Source organism: Macrosteles quadrilineatus, unplaced genomic scaffold, assembly GCF_028750875.1.
Source record: "Macrosteles quadrilineatus isolate MER2022 unplaced genomic scaffold, UCM_ALF_1.0 Scaffold_2__2_contigs__length_208266976, whole genome shotgun sequence".
NCBI classification, from domain to species: domain Eukaryota; kingdom Metazoa; phylum Arthropoda; class Insecta; order Hemiptera; family Cicadellidae; genus Macrosteles; species Macrosteles quadrilineatus.
In genome coordinates, this window is record NW_026542595.1 from 18,634,120 (window position 1) to 18,657,761 (window position 23,642).

A 23,642-nucleotide genomic window follows, 5' to 3' on the forward strand; every position below is an offset into this window, starting at 1 on the left:
GTACTGTTTTTCTCAATACTAGCATCAAAGGCGAGTATCAAGGGTAAGCCAGGGTTGTGTGGAGTAATTAAGAACCGTGTCAATTGCTGTCCTATTTTTATATTCTTATATGAGCAAAGTTTGCTTGTATGTATGCTTGGATGCTTACTTGCTTGTATAAAGATTTTGAAAACGGCTTCAACGATTTCCTTCAAATGCTGTAAATAATTTATTTCTGGCCTAAAACGTAAATGCAACTAATACTGCCAACAAAAATCTAATTAACAAATGAAATTGAAATTCAATATTTGTAACATTGGTCTTATGGATTGCCAAGTAACCATGTTGTTCGAGCAAAATAACAAGAGAAAAGTAAATAACAAAAAAGACTTGTAACATGTGTTTATAACAATCCATCCACAGTATACTTGCAAATTACAAAATACAGTACAAAGGGAGTAACATCAGTTGTTACTTTTTAGCAAACATTACACTGAAGATCACTCGATATAGGTGAAAATAGTTCTGATAGATTATTTTCCTTGGGCTGGTTTATCACTGAAATAAATATTTAATATTATTATATTTATATCCTTTGTGCTATATTTAGATCGTATTTGCTAACGACCTATCAAACATATTCTATGATTCTTTGTTTACATCCAAGTTGTTATCTCGTAACCATCATGGCAACTCATAAGGCTAATGCTAAAAACATTATGTTCGTTTTAAATTGTACAGACATTATCAAATTGAAATTCGTTTGTTTAATAACATGAACACTGTTTGTCAAAATAACCCTGGAAAGTTTGTATTAAATATGTTCAGTCATTTTCGAGTTAATTGATTACATAGTTTGCACAAGGTCTAATCTCAATGAGCTTCGCTCAATAAAAGCCAAAATTAGTTGTAAATAAAACGCGAGTTTCCTTTATATTTTTTTTTTTTTAGAAATCTTTATTGTTTTTTCCATACACAACACAAAATACATTTACACATGAAAAAAGAGAAAAACAATAACCACCTTAGGTTAAAAACCTATGTTGGTGGATTTATACACTATCTTATATTCTAAAATATTGCTTTTACAATGGAAATAAACTATACCGAGTGAAGTAGTCTATTAACCCTTTCAGACCCAAATTTTATTTTTTTGGAAAAACATTTTTTTTTATTAAAACCTTTTTATATAGACTTAACAAAACCCAAATTTTTTTTTCATGAAAAATGGTAATTTTACAGCATGTCCATTTACATGGACATTGGGACTCGGCATTACAAATGATAATATAAAATAAGATTCTTGTCATTCGCCTATTGGGTCTGATGGGTCTAAATTTAATAACACGTACAATGCTGATGAAGAAGTTATTAAATGATAATGGGGAATTTTTTTTATAAATCAAGTTTGGGTTCTAAAAAAACACAATTTACATTGAACTGATGTTTATTATAAACAACTGCCATCTTTACTTGAACATGAGTAGTGTGTAGATAAAAACCGAATGGAAATATAACTAATTTGTCAGATTTGTCCATTTGTCAGAGTAAAGGTAGACCTGTACGCGATTAATCTTATATTTTATTTTATATATCAGTATCAGTAAGTAAGTAAATTTCCTGATAGGGTTTACTACTTACTCATAATAAGTTAAGCTACGAAAGACAAAAAACTGATCTCTTTGTCGAAATGGCTTAAGCGCAAGGCTGTGTTATGCTTAGGTGGGCAAGTACCGGTCATGCATTTACTAATCACTTCGGCACTTGATAGACTACAGCAGCAGTTGTCTCAAAGGTGACAAGTCCGCCTTGAGTTGCCGCGCGGCGCCGGATACCCTGATACATTGCAGACGTGGATCGTTTCTTGTTTCTCAATCTCGTTTGGCCACAAACACAAACTCCATCCGGCTTCAAAGAGGAAACCGCCGCTTGGCGCGAAACTACAAATAAATCACGACGTTTACTACTCTTTGTGCGATAATTCGGCGTTGTGCACCACACGCGTCGTTCGAATGGCCTTTCCCACGACCTGGTTGCTATAACTCGCACCACTTGGCTGACCCGGGCCCACCATAACCACCACTACTGGCACCGAGGTTCCTGTACTGTACTGTATGGGCGTACAGTAAATGTAGAGCTTTAAATTCGGGAGTTCTCTCTAAAATCATAGAGTTTATGTCAATTTCTAAACGAGTTATTTTAAATGGTGTAGAAACACACTTGGTGTTAGTACAACTACAACAGGTACTGTAGATTGTTGCCCTCGGAGCCAGCAGCCAGCAGTGCGAAACAATGTAGGAGGAGGATACGGTGTCGGAAGTTGCATCCCTCGTTATCATGCAGGAAGCAATTGTCTTCTCCGTAGATGACCGTGTCCAGGAACTGACTTCATTAGTATTGTTACTTCAGATTTGGGCAAAGCCAACGTGACTTAGGTAAACACAATGTCATTACTGTTATGTTTGTAAAGCCTCGGGACCGTATTTGGTATTCGTCTACGGTCCTGATGTCCTGTATCCTGGACCTAGGGTACTGACGTACCAGGTCTTCCGTACGTCTTAATGCCATATTGTCCTCGTTCTGGTTCTTATTCTTGTTGTAGTACCTTTATTCCATTATGACCTGGTGCACTGGTTTCTTTTAAGTTCTACAGGCAGAGTTTCCTATAGTGTCATAGTAATCTGTTTTCTTTAGATATTTTTGTTTGCCTTCCCCAAAGCAGCAAATCTAGGAAATCGTTAAATCTAACGTTATTTAAATGAGGAATAAATATTTTAATGAAAATATTTGAGTAAAAGTCCAATCTGACAAATTGAAATTTGCTTAGTCACCAAAAACACTCAAAAATAATTTTACAAAAGGAAATTTCAAACACGCTTGATTTACATGTAGACGATTAAAACTTTTAGAATTTTATTTAGATTTCCAAAGAAGTACTAGTTGAGTAAACGCCAATCTTTTTGTATCTATTAACACATTAAAACCTTTGCACCGTTTTCCCCTTCTATGCAACACATCCTTCACTGCATTACATTTGTGTGAGGAGCAATTGTTACTTATGAGGTCATAATGTATGGTAGAGTAAGAGTGACTGTAGAGGTTGAGTAAGACAGTCAGGAGGACACAGGCCTGGCACCAGAGAGACGTGTGGGCCGCTGGAATAATATACAACACCCGTCTATACTTGCACCTTCACCTTCACATCCATTACGCACATTGTAGGGCTTGCCTAGCAGTCATAATGTATGGTAGAGTAAGAGAGTGACTGTAGAGGTTGAGTAAGACAGTCAGGAGGACACAGGCCTGGCACCAGAGAGACGTGTGGGCCGCTGGAATATACAATACACCCGTCTATACATGCACCTTCACCTTCACATCCATTACGCACATTGTAGGTCTTGCCTAGCAGTCATAATGTATGGTAGAGTAAGAGAGTGACTGTAGAGGTGGAGTAAGACAGTCAGGAGGACACAGGCCTGGCACCAGAGAGACGTGTGGGCCGCTGGAATATACAATACACCCGTCTATACATGCACCTTCACCTTCACATCCATTACGCACATTGTAGGTCTTGCCTAGCAGTCATAATGTATGGTAGAGTAAGAGAGTGACTGTAGAGGTGGAGTAAGACAGTCAGGAGGACACAGGCCTGGCACCAGAGAGAAGTGTGGGCCGCTGGAATATACAATACACCCGTCTATACTTGCACCTTCACCTTCACATCCATTACGCACATTGTAGGGCTTGCCTAGCAGTCATAATGTATGGTAGAGTAAGAGAGTGACTGTAGAGGTGGAGTAAGACAGTCAGGAGGACACAGGCCTGGCACCAGAGAGACGTGTGGGCCGCTGGAATATACAATACACCCGTCTATACTTGCACCTTCACCTTCACATCCATTACGCACATTGTAGGGCTTGCCTAGCAGTCATAATGTATGGTAGAGTAAGAGAGTGACTGTAGAGGTGGAGTAAGACAGTCAGGAGGACACAGGCCTGGCACCAGAGAGACGTGTGGGCCGCTGGAATATACAATACACCCGTCTATACTTGCACCTTCACCTTCACATCCATTACGCACATTGTAGGGCTTGCCTAGCAGTCATAATGTATGGTAGAGTAAGAGAGTGACTGTAGAGGTGGAGTAAGACAGTCAGGAGGACACAGGCCTGGCACCAGAGAGACGTGTGGGCCGCTGGAATATACAATACACCCGTCTATACTTGCACCTTCACCTTCACATCCATTACGCACATTGTAGGGCTTGCCTAGCAGTCATAATGTATGGTAGAGTAAGAGAGTGACTGTAGAGGTTGAGTAAGACAGTCAGGAGGACACAGGCCTGGCACCAGAGAGACGTGTGGGCCGCTGGAATATACAATACACCCGTCTATACTTGCACCTTCACCTTCACATCCATTACGCACATTGTAGGTCTTGCCTAGCAGTCATAATGTATGGTAGAGTAAGAGAGTGACTGTAGAGGTGGAGTAAGACAGTCAGGAGGACACAGGCCTGGCACCAGAGAGACGTGTGGGCCGCTGGAATATACAATACACCCGTCTATACATGCACCTTCACCTTCACATCCATTACGCACATTGTAGGTCTTGCCTAGCAGTCATAATGTATGGTAGAGTAAGAGAGTGACTGTAGAGGTGGAGTAAGACAGTCAGGAGGACACAGGCCTGGCACCAGAGAGAAGTGTGGGCCGCTGGAATATACAATACACCCGTCTATACTTGCACCTTCACCTTCACATCCATTACGCACATTGTAGGGCTTGCCTAGCAGTCATAATGTATGGTAGAGTAAGAGAGTGACTGTAGAGGTGGAGTAAGACAGTCAGGAGGACACAGGCCTGGCACCAGAGAGACGTGTGGGCCGCTGGAATATACAATACACCCGTCTATACTTGCACCTTCACCTTCACATCCATTACGCACATTGTAGGGCTTGCCTAGCAGTCATAATGTATGGTAGAGTAAGAGAGTGACTGTAGAGGTGGAGTAAGACAGTCAGGAGGACACAGGCCTGGCCCTAGAGAGACGTGTGGGCCGCTGGAATATACAATACACCCGTCTATACTTGCACCTTCACCTTCACATCCATTACGCACATTGTAGGGCTTGCCTAGCAGTCATAATGTATGGTAGAGTAAGAGAGTGTCTGTAGAGGTGGAGTAAGACAGTCAGGAGGACACAGGCCTGGCACCAGAGAGACGTGTGGGCCGCTGGAATATACAATACACCCGTCTATACTTGCACCTTCACCTTCACATCCATTACGCACATTGTAGGGCTTGCCTAGCAGTCATAATGTATGGTAGAGTAAGAGAGTGACTGTAGAGGTGGAGTAAGACAGTCAGGAGGACACAGGCCTGGCACCAGAGAGACGTGTGGGCCGCTGGAATAATATACAACACCCGTCTATACTTGCACCTTCACCTTCACATCCATTACGCACATTGTAGGGCTTGCCTAGCAGTCATAATGTATGGTAGAGTAAGAGAGTGACTGTAGAGGTTGAGTAAGACAGTCAGGAGGACACAGGCCTGGCACCAGAGAGACGTGTGGGCCGCTGGAATATACAATACACCCGTCTATACATGCACCTTCACCTTCACATCCATTACGCACATTGTAGGGCTTGTCTACAGTCATAATGTATGGTAGAGTAAGAGAGTGACTGTAGAGGTGGAGTAAGACAGTCAGGAGGACACAGGCCTGGCACCAGAGAGACGTGTGGGCCGCTGGAATATACAATACACCCGTCTATACTTGCACCTTCACCTTCACATCCATTACGCACATTGTAGGGCTTGTCTACAGTCATAATGTATGGTAGAGTAAGAGAGTGACTGTAGAGGTTGAGTAAGACAGTCAGGAGGACACAGGCCTGGCACCAGAGAGACGTGTGGGCCGCTGGAATATACAATACACCCGTCTATACTTGCACCTTCACCTTCACATCCATTACGCACATTGTAGGGCTTGCCTAGCAGTCATAATGTATGGTAGAGTAAGAGAGTGACTGTAGAGGTTGAGTAAGACAGTCAGGAGGACACAGGCCTGGCACCAGAGAGACGTGTGGGCCGCTGGAATATACAATACACCCGTCTATACTTGCACCTTCACCTTCACATCCATTACGCACATTGTAGGGCTTGCCTACAGTCATAATGTTGCCAATTCAATCTTAAGAAAAGTCGGTAGCTTTTCGATGGTTTAAAACTGAACCCTTCTGTCCCCGACCAATGATATTCGCTAAAGAAACTACTGATCTTCCTACATACTAATTCTAAATACTAAAGTAAGATAACAAATAAAAAATTATATTATTAAAATTAAAATACTAAAGTACTTAAGTAGCCTAAAATTCTAAAGTAATGATTATAATAACTACGGCATGACGTATTCATTTAGGTTAGGCGTAGTCGGCGTAGTGGATCAGAAATGGCTTTACAGTACAACCACAACAACAGTGTTATACAATTATTATGTTCCCTAGATCTGCTGCATGTAGAACGACTTTTATTAATTTACTATCCTATATTATATAATACTAGTAAAGTTTGAATACTTGTTACATCGATCTGGAATTCGGCACATATATGGCTCCGGCTACCGTATAACTGGCACGTGGTTAAGCTTATAAAATAAAGAAATAATTAGAAAGTTAACAATAAACCTTCTTTTATAAACCACCTGACGAATTTACGTACTCGTAACTGAGGTGATATTTGATTTTAATGCGTGGCTAAGGCATAAAGGTATTAAGTTTTATAAAATGGCGTTTAATAATGTCAACCTCAAACAATCGATTAGAGCCTCGCAACGCACAAAGGATGGATACAATCCGTAGTTGTCAAGGGAAGGTGACTGTAGCTGTGACGTCATAGTACCGGGAACTCCAGCTCCGACCACAAAGCGTTCCGATCCGTTCCACTCAGACGATTGTCCGAAACTGATACGGTCGATAACTGATTGACAGCCTGTCTTGGGTTTTGTCACTTCCATTAGCCTTTAGACCGAGCCCGGGGATTTCAAAACGTCGCAAGAAAGTCAATAAACAAACATCAACGGAAGTCTCTTTGGCTGTAATGTAGACATGAGGGTTGATTATTGTATTTAGCGGATGGAAACTGGTGTTAGGTGACACTTATATTACCAATATACCTGTAATCCCACAATGGAACTAAACAAGATTTAATTTTTATATGGCTTAGGACAGGAAACAGTGGCTGAACGGCACCATGTAAGCCAGGGAGTTCAAACGATTATGTAAAATATAACGCTAGAAAATTGGATTGCATACAGTAAAACACAATAAAGTACCAAAGTAGCAAGAAGGTCGATTGAATTTGTTGGCATTCGACTGTCATAATAAATAATAATGACTAGTGTATAGTGTACCTGTTGCTCAAATTCGAGCAATCGCGAAGTATTACAGGCGTTATTTTCAAACGAATAACAGTAATAATTTCCGACGACTTTAAAAGAGTCGACTCAAAGATTATGGAGATACTCAAGATGTACGTAACAGTTCAATATAATCAACATTTCTTGTAATTTATTTTTATTTTTTTAAAAGCTAGTCTTGTTTTTTAGTGTTTTCTACAAATGTTTCCACTCATAGCCGCATTAGGTTGTCCATAATAAAGATTATAAATTCAAAAATACCCCCGCCGCAGCAAACCTGCAGACTTAGCGAATTTCCATCTGCCTGATTGGGTTTGCAAATATAATTAGTTTAACGGGTACATAGGTTTGCTGCAACAGGGGGGGGTTAAAAAGTGTTTTTTTTGTAAAATCTTAATAGTTTAGTAAGAAATTAATGTATTTTCCAAATTCGAACGAAATTTGTTCATAAACAAGCAAACTACAACAGTTGACTTATTCCCCATAAGAATAACATGGGAATTTTAAATTTACAATTTTTTGGAATTTTCTCCGCAACCATTAGGCGCATAATAACGCTTCAATATACTTTTTTTTGTCCTAGGACGCTAGGCACGAGCCTGGGATTGTTTTTCACATTACTTCAGGCTAGACCTAGGGGTTGCGGCATTATCACTTAGATAAAATCCATTGGTGACTTGGCGGGTATAGAACCCCGGGAACTTTTCCGCGCTCTAACCACTACGCCAGCTCGCTCCCCAATATACTAAATTATTTGTTTTTTAAGCTCTACAAAATGGTTTGGAAACAAATTGTAAAATTTTGTTATTTTAGGGTAAAAAATGGGAAAAACCTATTTTTACCCCATAAAACCCCCCATAAACCCCTGTTCCCATAGTCCAATCATGGTGATTCGCGAACTCGTTTGAATAAATGTATATTTACACGTTTGTACCAAATTTCATCAAAATCGGATCATTTTTGCTCGAGTTATCGTGCTAACGGACACACACACACACACACACACACACACACACACATATATATATATATATATATATATATATATATATTTGAACGGATGGTGTTTTTGGCCTCTAGGGAACTTAAAAATGAAAAAGTAAATTGGTCCCGGGTCCAGGTCTTACCATGAGTACTACGGTAATAGCTTATTCCCTATATGGGAAATTCGCTAAAACACATTATCTCTATTTCTTTAAATTGTTCTATGACTTTTTTATGTTTCCATAGTTCGCAAATCGGCTCTTTAAATGATTGCTCAAGGAATGCAGCACAGTGTTAATTCAGTTTTCTTTTTAGTGTACCAAATTTTCCAGGCTTTCTCACTTTTTCCATTGTATTAATATAATTTAGTAAAAATATTTCATTTCAATCAAGTCAGTAAATGTTTGTAGCACACGTTTCCTTAAATCTATATAAATAAAATTACAGTTTTAACAGACAAAACTGTTAAAAAACTGGACAAAACTGGATAAAATATATCCAAAAACAAGCAAACTAAAAAAAAAAAAACAAAAAAAAAAATTATACAACAGTTAACTTATTCTGCATAAGAATAATTTGAGAGCTTTAGATTTACGATGTTTTGAATTTCTTTCATATAAATTAAGTTATTTGAATCAATTTTCAATTTGAATAATTTGAACTTTTCACCGTACAAACATGCTTACGAAAATTGTGTAAAGAGAAATCGGGGAATCCTAGGATGTGAAACTCAAAAATAGGGAAACCCAAATTTACCATAAAAAAACCACCATAATTCTCCGTCCCCATGGTCAGATCATGCTTGTTCACGAACTCGTTAGAATAAATTTTGATTTAGACATTTATACAAAAACTATCTACTATACCCATGCTTTGCAACGAGGTCAGTATGCAAAAGATACAATGTTGGTTCTTTGAAAATGCCCTAAAATGGTTTCACACCCACAATTTAATTAAGAAACAAAATTGAACTGTATTACTTAAATAAATAATACAGTAGTACGTTTTTGTTATCTCAGACTTTGAACACCTATTTAGGCTACCTAGGATCCAAAACCAATGATAAATTTTAAGGTAGCTATTTCATCAATAAACATATAGATGCATTGTCCTTCCAGAGCTGGAGGTTCCATGCTCGAAATCACCACAGGATTAGCGATCCCATTACTGCCGCTTCAGTGAGTGCTCGAAATCAGTGCACCGGTTTTGTCTGTACATTGCTTATAATCATGCAGTTTTTGGTTATTTTTACGTTTCATAGCCTAAGATAGCCGAAACGAGTCTTATCTCAATTTCTGTCTGTATGTCTGTCTGTTTGTCCATTCTGTGACTCCGTCTGTAACGCCAAAATGTCATTTTACGCGTCCTAATCCTAGAAAACTAGAGTACCGATCAAGATTCTAATCATTTTTCTGTCTTAACTGAATTGGTGAGAGTGTCTTTGGCTATAAAAACATGGCCTCGCTTCTTTGAAAACAAAACAACAAACCACCAAAAACCCAATTTTGTTCGATTACAATTACATTTTATGAAATAACGATCAGCTGTTTGGATTAGTTCTCACTTCTAGCTGTCACTGATATGTTTACATTCAAAGTTGTTTACAAATACCGCAACCATTTCCGATCAAGTTTTGTCAGCACATCCAAACCAAGTGAGATTAAAAACGTTGTGCCTTACTTAACCGGTTTAATTAATCGCAAGTGCAACGATTGTTCTTGAGTTTTGATAACCGGGGAAAATACCATGACTCAGTGTTGTATTAGTGCAAGGAAACTTACATTTTTTTAATCATCGTCACCAATACCGTAGCTTACAAAGGTGTCCACTCATTGACGGCGCTTCAAGGGCAGTTGTGTTACAGTTGTGTTAAGTGCAAAGTAAACAAATCACAACTGCAGTGGGTGATCGTGGATGTTGCTGCGATCTTGGAAGATCTTTCTGATTTCGCTGTGATCGTACCGTAACAGCGGTTTAACTTAAAAGATGTAGCTAAACTCGCTTATCCAATGTGTCACTTTTGGTTTCTACTTACTTACATTTCGACAACGATATCGGTACTTTTCCTACTTAGGAAATAAAACTACAAACGTACAAAGCCCCAGATTCGTGCGTTTTTTGTCACATTTACTCCGAATGTTTGCTAGATATATGTACCGATTATCGTTTAGAGATTACGTAATCTTTTATATAAGAAACCTTTGTTTGGATAAAGGTGGTTTCTTCAAACTGTCATTAATATGTTAACATCTTTTCTCAAATGTAAACGTTGGTTTTTGATACTGCTACTTTTCTTTAGAACCGGTGGTAGCAATAAGAATCATTTTTACATACAAACACATCACTATTTTCAATATTTATTTATAAACACTGCGCCTTATTGCTTATTAAATTTAGTTGATGTCTTACTGTATAATTTTTAGCGTTTTCTGTCTGGACTCCAAAATGTTGTGTAGACTCAATTCTGTATTTGTGTGTGTATGTCTATTGGTTACGCATTAATGTCCTTATTTTTCGTGGAAAAGACAAGAGCACCATTGTTAATAAAAATTTCAACCCGAAAAAAGTATGTGGTAGTGAGGTTTAGGTAGTGTTTTAACATTAACCAGTGTGAAAAGTAACTTTCAATTACAGGCCTACCTTAGGGCTATGCCTCATAGATCTATACTGTAAAGCAATTCCTTTTATCGTTAGATATAAAATATGGACTAACACGATCGGGTGACATTTAATTGTGAAGCATTCGTTTTGGCTTTGAAACTGTCAGATATTGTATTTGAGAAGGTTTATATGTATTCCTAAACAATTATAGTTTTGCCATCAAATCTGGAAAAATGCACACTAAATATGCAAACCAACTCCTGTTCTGAATATAAGGTTTTAACTTACTACAAGATTCCCGTACGTAGAACGGGCAAACAGCTAGTTACAACTAAAATATTAACAGCAATTTAATTATCCAGCTAATCATAATGTATACAAATATATTCTTCATAAGGATAACATGGGAACTTTAAAAGCCGCTGGGGCATAGCCCAACGTTCTTTTTCAAAAAAAGGAAGGTCAGTTTGCAAATCTACACACCCAGACAAACATTTTGGTATATAATATCTGTGGTTAAATCTTGAAACAAAAAAGCCTTATGGTTTACAACGTTTCATGTAGCGTAATAATAAATAAATAGACTCGGTCGAAATCGACGGTTAGTGGCCTCCTCGTGTATATTGTCGTGTGGCTTCATTGGCAACAAATAATGCAAATGAAATAGCAATGTGACATACCCAAAGAGAAAAACGTACTGTAAATTGGCTGTTACGTAAATATTGACGTTTACATGCATTGTTAATCAACATCTTATAAAGGATAATGTGATGTAGTTTAAAAGGAATATGACCTTTATGTCATGACAGTAGCTGCTTAAATAGTATTTACTCTTACAGCCAAAATATCGTGTTACTTTCCAACCCAGTGGGCCCAGTGGGGTCCGTAATATAGGCCACTGCAAATACTTTGTCAAGATATGTACCATTTTAGGCAAGGATTTTGTGTTTGGATGTTATTAGACACTGAACTTCTTCTGCAGTTGAATAACTGTTGTAGAAATATAAGCCGAATTATAAATGTCACATAGCGAGTTTGAGCATTTTTAGCGAATTTCCCATATAGGGAATAAGCTATTACCGTAGTACTCATGGTAAGACCTGGACGCGGGACCGATTTTTTTTTTCGTTTTGAGGTCCCTAGAGGCCAAAAACACCATCCGTTCAAATTCATATATATATATATATATTTATATATTTATATATTTATATATATATATATATGTGTCCGTCAGCACGATAACTCGAGCAAAAATGATCCAATTTTGATGAAATTTGGTACAAACGTGTAAACGTACGTTTATTTGAACGAGTTCGCGATCCAGCATGATCAGATCATGGGAACGGGGGTTTACGGGGGGTTTTATGGGGTAAAAATAGGTTTTTCCCATTTTTGACCCAAAAAACATAAAATTTAGCAATTTTTTTCCAAACCATTTTGTAGAGCTTAAAAAAACAAATAATTTAGTATATTGAAGCGTTATTATGCGCCTAATGGTTACGGAGAAAATTCCAAAAAATTGTAAATTTAAAATTCCCATGTTATTCTTATGGAGAATAAGTAAACTGTTGTAGTTTGCTTGTTTGTGAACATGTTTTGATCAAATTTTGAAAATGTTTTTATTTCTTACTAACTATTCACATTTTACAAAAAAAAAACAGTTTTACCCTCCCTGATGCAGCAAACCTAAGCACTTGTTAAACTAATTCTATTTAATTAAAACAAGAATAAAAATGTTATATTTTTAAGTAGACATTTCAGTGTAAATCCAATCAGTCAAATGGAAATTCGCTTAGTCTGCAGGTTTGCTGCGGCGGGGGTATGTAACTATATGAGGAAGTTACATAGTATTTTTTAGGCTGCTGCTCAGTGCACTTTAAGAAAATTAAATTGTTTCTGTTGTTGAGTAGCGCTAGTAAACATGCACAACCCTTTTTCGTTAGTCCAATAACATTCAAAGGCTCTCTTCAAGAGAGTTCAATAGAGTTCAAGAAAATAACATTGTAAATACTTCCTTTGGTCAATTCAGTAACTCTCAATAAATGTGTGTTGTTTAAAATACAATTTAAAAATTAACAGCTGTTTCAATAACAGTACATTATCCACATGGCAAAAATGTAAACAAATCTGTGGAGGGATCTTTTAAAGGCTTCTGGGGCAGAGTCCTAAGGCAATTTACTTCGTTTTTCTTTTGATAACTCATCTACAGACCAATACATTTCTTTGGAAACTTCTAACAAGTTTCTAAGCCCAGTCGTTCTCTTAAATTAGTGGAGACAAAGTTTCCAATTAAATATTTAGATTCCACCATGTTATTCTTATGGGAGAAAACCCAACTTTGATGGAAGATCCAGCCCGAACTAATAAAGATTAAAATAAACGGTATCAGCATTCTGACACATACTTTCTCCCATAAGTTTGTCAAAAACCTTTATCATATGTAAGTGGTGAGAGTAAATATACGCAAATGGGATTTGTACAATTTTGTTCACAATTTAAAGGACTATAACATGCTAAATTTTTATCAAAATCGTTCGGGCCATTGTTGGGAAAATCAGATTTTTCTGTTATTTTATGGGGGTTTTATGGGGAAATTACATAATTTACAATAACTTTTGAACCGTAATTTTTACAGAAATGGGATTTGTACCATTTTGTTCAGAATATAAAGGACTATAACATACTAATTTTTTATCAAAATCGTTCGGGCCATTTTTGGGAAAATCATATTTTTCCGTTATTTTATGGGGTTTTATGGGAAAATCCCCATTAAAAATAAAAATTTCTAAAGAATTAAGAAAAACTATCAAAACTGTAAAGACTATAACATACTATGTTAAATCAAAACCGGATTTTTTTAAAAAAATCCTATTTTTCGTTATTTTATGGGGTTTTTATGGGAAAATAACATATTTGACCATAACTTTTGAACCGTAATTTTTACAGATATGGGATTTGTACCATTTTATTCAGAATTTAAAGGGCTACAACATACTAAATTTTTATCAAAATCGTTCGGGCCATTTTCGAGAAAATCCGATTTTTCCGGTTTTTTATGGGTTTTTATGGGAAAATCCCCATTAAAAATAAAAATTTCAAAAAAATGAAAAAAACGCCTGGAGATACCATGGATTAGAACCTACATACCAAATTTCATCGAAATCGGACCACAGGTGTGGTCTCTAGCTCTGTACACATCCAGACACACAGACACACACACACACACACACACACACAGACATCACTTCGAAAACCACTTTTTTGGGTCCAGGGGGACCCAAAACGAATATATCCACTCAAAACTCAAACTCGAAAATTTTGACGAAAACAATACTTTCTCCATATACTATGGTATAGGGGGAGAAAGTAAAAAAAATGAAAACTCTTTGCAAAACTACAGATCAGGACCATTCGTTTGACAATTTAATCGTGAAAATCGGTCCAAAAATGAGGGAGGAGATCTGTTCACAAAAATCGGCTTAGCGTATTATATAGAATGGATAGATAGATAGATAATCTGAACCTATGCACAGAAGAAAACGGGGCGAAATTAATAGCTCGGAGTTAGTGATGAGAGTTTTTACCGACAAACATTCTTGATGAGTAAATATAAGATAAATAAGTTACTGCTTTTGTACAAAACAACCGTTTGTTTGTTAAGTTTAGATAGTTAATTTGTCATCGCTTTTCAAATACTTGATGAGGAAGAACAATATCAGAGAGTGGTTATAAAGTTGCCTACAGACCATTTGGCTGGTAATTAAATCCAGTAAAAGGTTGTTGCTTGTGTCGTTGAGGAACCGGTCTCCCGACCATCATCTTGTGATCAGGTCTCACGCGTGCAGTGGTCCATTACAGTTAAATACATCACCGATCCTCGCACCTCGCACCTCGCACACATGAGGGAGGGGGCATTTGATAAACTTTATCATCACAGGTTGGTGTACTAACCATCGTCTTTTGAGTTGGCGCATGTGGTAGGTAACCATCATGAACCGCTAAATACATCATCGATCCTCGCACACAGGGGTAGAGGGAATACTAAACTTTATCACCTCGCACACATGAGGGAGAGGGCATTTGATAAACTTTATCATCACAGGTTGGTGTACTAACCAACGTCTTTTGAGTTGGCATCACGCATGTGGTAGGTAACCATCATGAACCGCTAAATACATCATCGATCCTCGCACACAGGGGTAGAGGGAATACTAAACTTTATCACCTCGCACACATGGGTGAGGGGGCATTTGATAAACTTTATCATCACAGGTTGGTGTACTATCCATCGTCTTTTGAGTTGGCATCACGCATGTGGTAGGTAACCATCATGAACCGCTAAATACATAATCGATCCTCGCACACAGGGGTAGAGGGAATACTAAACTTTATCACCTCGGTCCTCGCACACATGAGGGAGGGGGCATTTGATAAACTTTATCATCACAGGTTGGTGTACTATCCATCGTCTTTTGAGTTGGCATCACGCATGTGGTAGGTAACCATCATGAACCGCTAAATACATCATCGATCCTCGCACACAGGGGTAGAGGGAATACTAAACTTTATCACCTCGCACACATGAGGGAGGGGGCATTTGATAAACTTTATCATCACAGGTTGGTGTACTATCCATCGTCTTTTGAGTTGGCATCACGCATGTGGTAGGTAACCATCATGAACCGCTAAATACATCATCGATCCTCGCACACAGGGGTAGAGGGAATACTAAACTTTATCACCTCGCACACATGAGGGAGGGGGCATTTGATAAACTTTATCATCACAGGTTGGTGTACTATCCATCGTCTTTTGAGCTGGCATCACGCATGTGGTAGGTAACCATCATGAACCGCTAAATACATCATCGATCCTTGCACACAGGATATACTAAACTTTATCATTACAGCTTGGTGTAGGCCTACTAACCATCGTCTTGGAACCACGCGTTCGGTAGGTAACCATCTTGAACCGCTAAATACATCATCGATCCTCGCACACAGGGGTAGATGGAATATACTAAACTTTATCATCACAGCTTGGCGTACTAACCATCGACTTTTGAGTTGGAATCACGCGTGTGGTAGGTAGTAACCATCTTGAACCGCTAAATACATCATCGATCCTTGCACACAGGGGTAGGGGAAAATACTAAAGCTTAGTTAGCTGGGAGATTTCGTGACGTCACGTTTCACCTTGGGGAGATAGTTTTCCGGGGAGATAGTTTTCCGGGGAGTAGTATTCCGCGCTAAATAGCTTAGTCGCTTATATTTACCCGATAATTATTGAAAAGTATACGACAACTTGTATTTTAATCTTTTACAATACTCAATATCATAAACAACATTAATTGCTGTAACTTTTCGTGGTTTTTGTCATAGTCGAAATTACTTAACCATTTCGTCAAGCAAGTATTAAATTACAAAATAAAACAAACCAACTAAATTCCCGACCAGCTATAGGTTAAAGGATGAAACCTCTTCAAAGATTTTAATTCGAAAGACGTACAAGCTTCTTATCTTAAATTTCATAGTAAGTTACATTATATAAAATTAAAAAAAAAATATTTCCTTTATGTAACAATAATTTTTGAACCTCCTAAGTTAGTGTAGTTGTGTAGATAACATTGATTAGAGTCGTCAGTCGTCTGTGGGTCACTCTGGCCCCTGGTTACTGATCGCCTGAGCCTGAGAACGGCGACCGAGTCCGAGTCTCTGATGGTGGGCCGCGATAAGCCTCATTCAGAAACCGGTACTGCAGTGACTGTGGATGTCACGGTCGTATATACACCGCTACAAACTGGAGACGGGAGACGGAAGGCAAACGAGTGCACGGTTAAATAATGAGGATTAGGAATGAACCTCGAAGAACACAAGAGACACGCCCGCCGACTGCAAGTGAAACTGACTGACGTGAGAGGTTGTTAGAGTAGGCCTATAGGCTTCACAAATATCTTTTTGTTGGAATTAGTTTGTTCCTGACAAGTTAAAGAAATATACAAACCAGTATAGGTTAAACCTCGCAGAGTAAAGCTAATTCTTCTCGAGCTGCAGGATAAAATCATGAGCACGACGGTGCGGCGGCGCCACGGAGGCTGAGGCACAACAACACGGCAACGGTCGAGGTCGAAGAGCGCGGCGCAATCGACTACTGCAATTAAGTTTCACTCTTATGTTAGTAATGGCGAATGCAATTACGCGTGTCGGCTTGATGCCCAAATTGAAGCGTAGAGCGTAGCGAGTAACGGCGCGGCGCTGAAAGACACCGCAGGTCCACCGCGCACACCACTCTGACACAAGCTTCAAAATTACACCGTCAGATCGCCACACAATCGTAAGAACTAAACCAATGGATCACCCCTCAAGCGTTAGAACTTAACCACCAGATTGCCACACATATGCCACAACTATATCGATGGATGTTAAGCTTGTCTAGTAGTATTAGCTTGAACCTAGTACTACACATCGATGTATATAACCTAAAGTATACATCGCCGGATCGCCCCTCAATCGTCAGAACTAAACCACCAGATCACCACATATACGTCAGAACTAAACCATCAAATCTCCAGTCAATCGTCAGAACTAAAACACCGGATCAACCCCTCAATTGTCAGAACTAAACCACCAGATCACCACTCAAGCGTCAGAACTACACCACCAGATTGCCATACATACGTCACAACTACACCGATGGATGTTAAGCTTGTCTAGTAATATAAGCTTGATGCCAGTACTACATCGCCGGATCGCCCCTCAATCGTCAGAACTAAACCACCAGATCACTACTCAATCGTCAGAACTAAACCACCAGATTGCCACACATATGCCACAACTATATCGATGGATGTTAAGCTTGTCTAGTAGTATTAGCTTGAACCTAGTACTACACATCGATGTATATAGCCTAAAGTATACATCGCCGGATCGCCCCTCAATCGTCAGAACTAAACCACCAGATCACCACTCAAGCGTCAGAACTACACTACCAGATTGCCATACATACGTCACATGTCACAACTACACCGATGGATGTTAAGCTTGTCTAGTAATATAAGCTTGATGCCAGTACTACATCGCCGGATCGCCCCTCAATCGTCAGAACTAAACCACCAGATCACTACTCAATCGTCAGAACTAAACCACCAGATCGCCTCTCAATCGTCAGAACTAAACCACCAAATCGCCACTCAATCGTCAGAACTATTTAAACCTACTACCGTCAGAACTATCACAACCAGATCGCCACGCATACGTCACAACCACAACTACATCGATGGACCTTAAGACATTGTTTTGAAATTATAGGCCGTTGTTTAATTTTTTTTCAGTTCACTCACGCCTTTCAGATTTAAGGTAGGGATGTGGGGCGACCACTCGCACTGTCACGAGAAGGGCATGATTCTACTAGCTGCTTGTTTGGGAAGCGCCAGTACTACATCGCCGGATCGCCAAACAATCGTAGAACTACACCGCCGGATCTTCACACACGCGTAATAACTGCTGAATGGCGATGTTCTGAATATGCATATAAGATTATTTGAACTTTTTCAAAACAGACCTTTGGCGGACAACAGTATCAGTATCCCTGTCAACAGTGTCCCCTCCCCATGCTAGGTATTAGAGAAGAAGATAACTTTAAGATGAATACGAATAAACGGTAGGTATCAGCAATCTGACACATACTTTCTCCCATTAGCTTCTGAACAACCTATATCATGGAGTAAATTTGGACAGTGGATCTAAGTCAAACAACATTTCAATAGTAAAGTTATAATTTTTAGACTTTGTTTTGCGTCGATAAAATGCAATACTGTAAATTTTATGTTGAGATCTTCTGGGATATAAACAAAAAAAATAAATAATGCACGAGCATAGATCACTAAAGGCAGATCTGTGTGATTACATACATATACCTATTACGATTATGATTAGTTTAAAGCAGGATGTGTGCCACACAGGAAGACTCTGGCCCAGATCTGGCTCGTGCGGCCTCGGGGCTCCAGCAGGAACCGGTCAGACCATCCCGTCCCGTGTAACCTACCTGCATCATCACGGTAATGCAATCAAATGTGAGCTAGTTGAGAACGAGATTTTACTTTATACTAGCGCGCTCCTTCAATAAAGAGCGAGAATCAATCATAAAAGCAACACAATAGCATCTCTCTGCATAGTGAGGAGTTTGAGAATCAGTTACAATCAGTAACACCCAAGTATTTCCCTGCACAGCGAGGATGATGAGAATCAGCAACAATCAGTAACACCATAGACAAATAGAATAAATAAATATAGACCGGCAGCAGTACTGCGGTTAGCATATGTTCCGGCACCCACCGCTAAGAGTGTCGTGTAGTTTGTCACACTTTTGTCATTGTGAGTAACAATCACCCTGTATATGTGTGTGTGTCCGTTAGCACGATAACTCAAGCAAAAATGATCCGATTTTGATAAAATTTGGTATAAACGTGTAAACCTACGTTAATTCAAACGAGTTAACGAATCAGCATGATCGGACTCTGGGAACGGGGGTCTATGGGGTCAAAATGGGGGTTTCCCATTTTTAACCCTAAAAACATAAATTTTGCAATTTCTTTCCAAACCATTTTGTAGAGCTAAAAAATAAATAATTTTGTATATTGAAGCACTGTTGTATGCCTAACGATTACGAAAAAAATTCAAAACAAGTGTAATTTAAAATTTCCAAGTTATTCTTATGGAGGAAATTAAAACTGTTGTAGTTTACTTATTTATGGATATATGTTGATAAAATTTGGTAAATGTATTTACTTCATCCTATAGGCCTAATATTGACGTTTCGTCAAAAACACTTTTTACCTTCCCCGTAGCAGCAAACCTAAGCACTCGTTAAATGTAATGTTTTTTAAATTGGGAATAAATAGGTCTTATTTATGGAAATATTTTTGTAAAATTGTAATCAGACAAGTTGAAATTTGCTTAGTCTGCAGGTTTGCTGCGACGGAGGTATTTTCTATTTATATGTAAAATAGGTTTTTTTTTGTTTTCAGTGTATCTAGTATCTGTTGAACACTTTGACATCCAGATTGAAAAATTGCACGATATTTTGATTTTTTTAAATGCTTTGTTTGATAGAATATTAAATTTCAAACAGATTTCATTACTATTTTGTGTACATGTTGAGTATGACTGAGAATAGGAGTAAAAAATATTTACTAAAAAATCTAGATTCAACAATTATTTTTGGTTTTGACAGCTCTTTATTTTGTACCTAACTATTCAAGCCTTTTCCTTACGACTTTAACAAAGTTTGTAGAATTTAATGGGGAACAAGGAAAAATATAAACTTTTTTTATTTAATAGTTTTTTTTTATTATGAATTTATCAAGTTGAGAAGCATTGTATTATGGCCTAAAATTCCCTTCTTTATCATTTTCATTGGTAGAAAACAAGCATATCCACTTTCCTATGCTATCGTTTTGAGGAAAAATCGAATACGATAGCTCACATATTTCTGAGCATATTTGATTAACACTTGGTACATGACTAATTTTAGTTGAGGACTACAGATTATGTTATGAAATCTCTAGTTTAACATTTCTGTTGCTCTGAAACCTGTTTAGTTTTTCTAAAATTTAGTTAGTCTAATGGTCGACGTTTATAACAAAATTGCTACGATATTTTTCAAAAAGCTTTTTTGTAATTGGATAGAATATAACATTTCAGTGAGATTTCATTTATACTTTGTGCAGAAATATTGAGTGTGCTAAACACATTTTTTAAACACAATTTTTTTCTAGAAAAAAAAAAAACAAGATTACTCATTATTTGGGTAGCTAGTGCTCCACGTTACGCGTTATAGTTTTTCCTACAGTTACTATAAAACAAATAAATATATGTCTTTCAAACACTATACAACACGTTTTTAGGTTAGGTTAACTCCGAAATGGGAAACGCTGCACCAGGTGATCGTAACGACTACGTTCAGCTGGTGCAGCATTTCGTAGTAAGTCAAGATAATTAATACGACAGTCGACTCAACAGTATCTTCAAGTGTTGCCAACTTATTTTTAATCGTACACGTATTACGTGACTAATAAAAGCACAATGTTTTGCTTTGTTTGGTTGGAATACTGGACATCTGGAGTGCGGCAAAAAGAAGTAAATGCAGCAAAATTAACTACTTTGTATGCAAAAATCAGAGCAAGGAAGCCCATTTTGTCAAGTAACTGTAGGAAAAAAGATATTTCTTTATTTTTGCAGCCTTTCAAACTGTAACCTTTCTAGCATTGACCTAGCAGAGATTTGAGGCCATAATGGATCCTCAGCTTTAGTCCTCAGCTAAAACAAGTCATATACCATGTTATATGAATAAGATACGTTCAGGAAATATATGCAAGCTATCGTATTTTATTATCCCCAACAAGCTTAACATAGGAAAGTGAACTGAGTATGCTTGTTTTATACCATTAAAAATGAAAAAAGAAGGGCATTTTAGGCCATTATACGAGGCCTACAACACTTCTCAACTAGGATAAGCAATGTAGGCTATCAACTTTTATTAAGATGTGTTAAAAAATAAGCTAAATATAGTTTATTTGTTTTACAGTTTGTTTATGTAGCTTAATTTAACTAGCTTTTGATATACTTTACAATATTTCTGGATATGGAAAAAAATTATCCCCATAAAATCTATACAAATAAATGTAAAGGCCTAGTGTAAATATATGGACAAAAATTCACATTTCCTTGTCCCCCATTAAATTCTACAACTTTTGGCAAACTTGTAAGCAAACAGCTTGAATAAATAGGTAAAAGATAAAGAGTTGTCAAAAACGAAAAATAATTGTTGAATCTTGATTTTTTTTGAAATATTAGTTTTTTAATTCGTTGTCTCAGTCATACTAAACATGTACACAAAATAGTAATTTAATCTCTTTTAAATTTAATATTCTATCTAACAATGCATTTTTAAATCAAAATATCTTATTGTTTTTTTTTTCAATTAGATATCAAAGTGTTCAAACAGATATACTGAAAACAAAAAAAACCTATTTTACGTATAAATAGAAAACGAGTGAGCTTAGAAACTATACTTATAGGACATTTATTTCTAGTTTTGATCCTATGAACCACTTTTTAAAATTTTTTAGGGTTCATGTGAAATAAGATTATATCTTAAATTTCACATTAAACACGATTCGTTTGAAATAAACTACATTGTTACATTCACAATAAGTTACCAGACAATGTTCATGTCAGGATGGATTAATTATTATGGGGCCTAGATGCTAATTTACTGACAGAGGTTCAATTGCAAACTTTTTCAGATTATGGGAAATCTAAAATCTCAGTGACATACATTATTTTGAACTAGTTTCAAACGTATAACTTACACAAGCGTATGGTTGTAACTCACCTATGGGTTCATCACCGTAATGTCCGTTAGCTCATGTCATGTCACGATTTTGAAAGTGAGGCGGGAAACAGAATCACAATCTGCGCGGCGGCGGCGCGGCACTGAACGGCTGAGACTAAACGCGGCAAGTGGGCAGTGGGCAGTGGCTAGGTCTACGACTGCGCAGTGTGTGCCTCACCTGACCCCCTCCCCTCCACACCACCCCGCCACGTCATGGGTCAGACACGGGCCGCGGTCGACGGGTCACGGAATACGCTTCAACCTTAGTTGTCCCTTATAAATTCTTGGCAATATTTAATTGATCAACTGTTGGATCAACCACTAACCCGAAGGGAGTGGGCAGTAACCCACTATTGTGAAAATTGTTCGTAGCGAATTTTCCATATTCACAGGGATTAGGGTACTTGGGGACTAGCAGAGTACCCGTTTTTCTTACGTGTTCTATGCGAATTACCATTTGCCTGAATTGATTTTAGATTAAATCTATTTAAATAACATTATGTTAAACGAATATCTAGGTTTGCTGCTACAGGGAGGTTAATGAATTGTGTTTGTAGTAAAATATTAATAGCTTAGAATAAAATAAATAAATTTGAGGGGGATTAATTAGGAAAATGGGGGTTTTAAAAATCGGTTATTCGGGACGAAGACCAAGAACCTTACAGAATTCCAGGATTTACTCTATTATAAGTGTGTAAGTGGGCATATTCCCAAAGTCCAAGGACACAAGTATCAAAATTGGATTTTTTGAGGAGCTCAGAGTGGAGATACGTGGATGAATTAATGTAATAAAATGTACCCTTTAAAGAGTGTTATAGGTAGGGGCCTAGACAACATTTGTATCATGTCATATAATCTTACGTTTGTGTACTTACAGATTGAAGGTAGGTATATAATGTTAACAATTGGGATGGTTGATTTAAACTAAAATCATCTTTAGCGAATTTCCCTATGGGGAAGTAGTTGTTACCGTGGGTGGCACGGTAAGACCTAGGCCCGGGACCGATTTACTTTTTCGTTTTGAGGTCCCCAGAGGCCAAAAATACCATCCGTTCAAATTCATATAGATAATGTAGATAATGTCATGTCACTCCTCGCGCAAAAAAGGAAGACTTCAATAATTTAATGAAATTAGATTTTTTTCAATACTAATACGTTCCAATTTTTCCTCTTTTAGGCAAATTTTCAACATTTTCAGAAAAAGCCTAAAATATTGATGAAATCTTTATAAATATGCTTACATTTCCATAAAATTGTCTACAAA

The 23,642-nt window shown here is 37.7% G+C and overlaps 1 protein-coding gene across 2 annotated transcripts in view; it reads right to left on the reverse strand.

The window, feature by feature from the left end:
* The window catches only part of LOC128986187 (leucine zipper putative tumor suppressor 2 homolog), a 152,399-nt gene extending 129,896 nt beyond the window's left edge, over positions 1 to 22,503 (reverse strand). For both annotated transcript variants that reach the window (XM_054406385.1, XM_054406384.1), the window contains exon 1: positions 22,379 to 22,503. The gene's annotated coding sequence lies outside the window, so the exon portion shown is untranslated. The remainder of the gene's footprint in view (positions 1 to 22,378) is intronic.
* Positions 22,504 to 23,642: the final 1,139 nt, after the last annotated feature.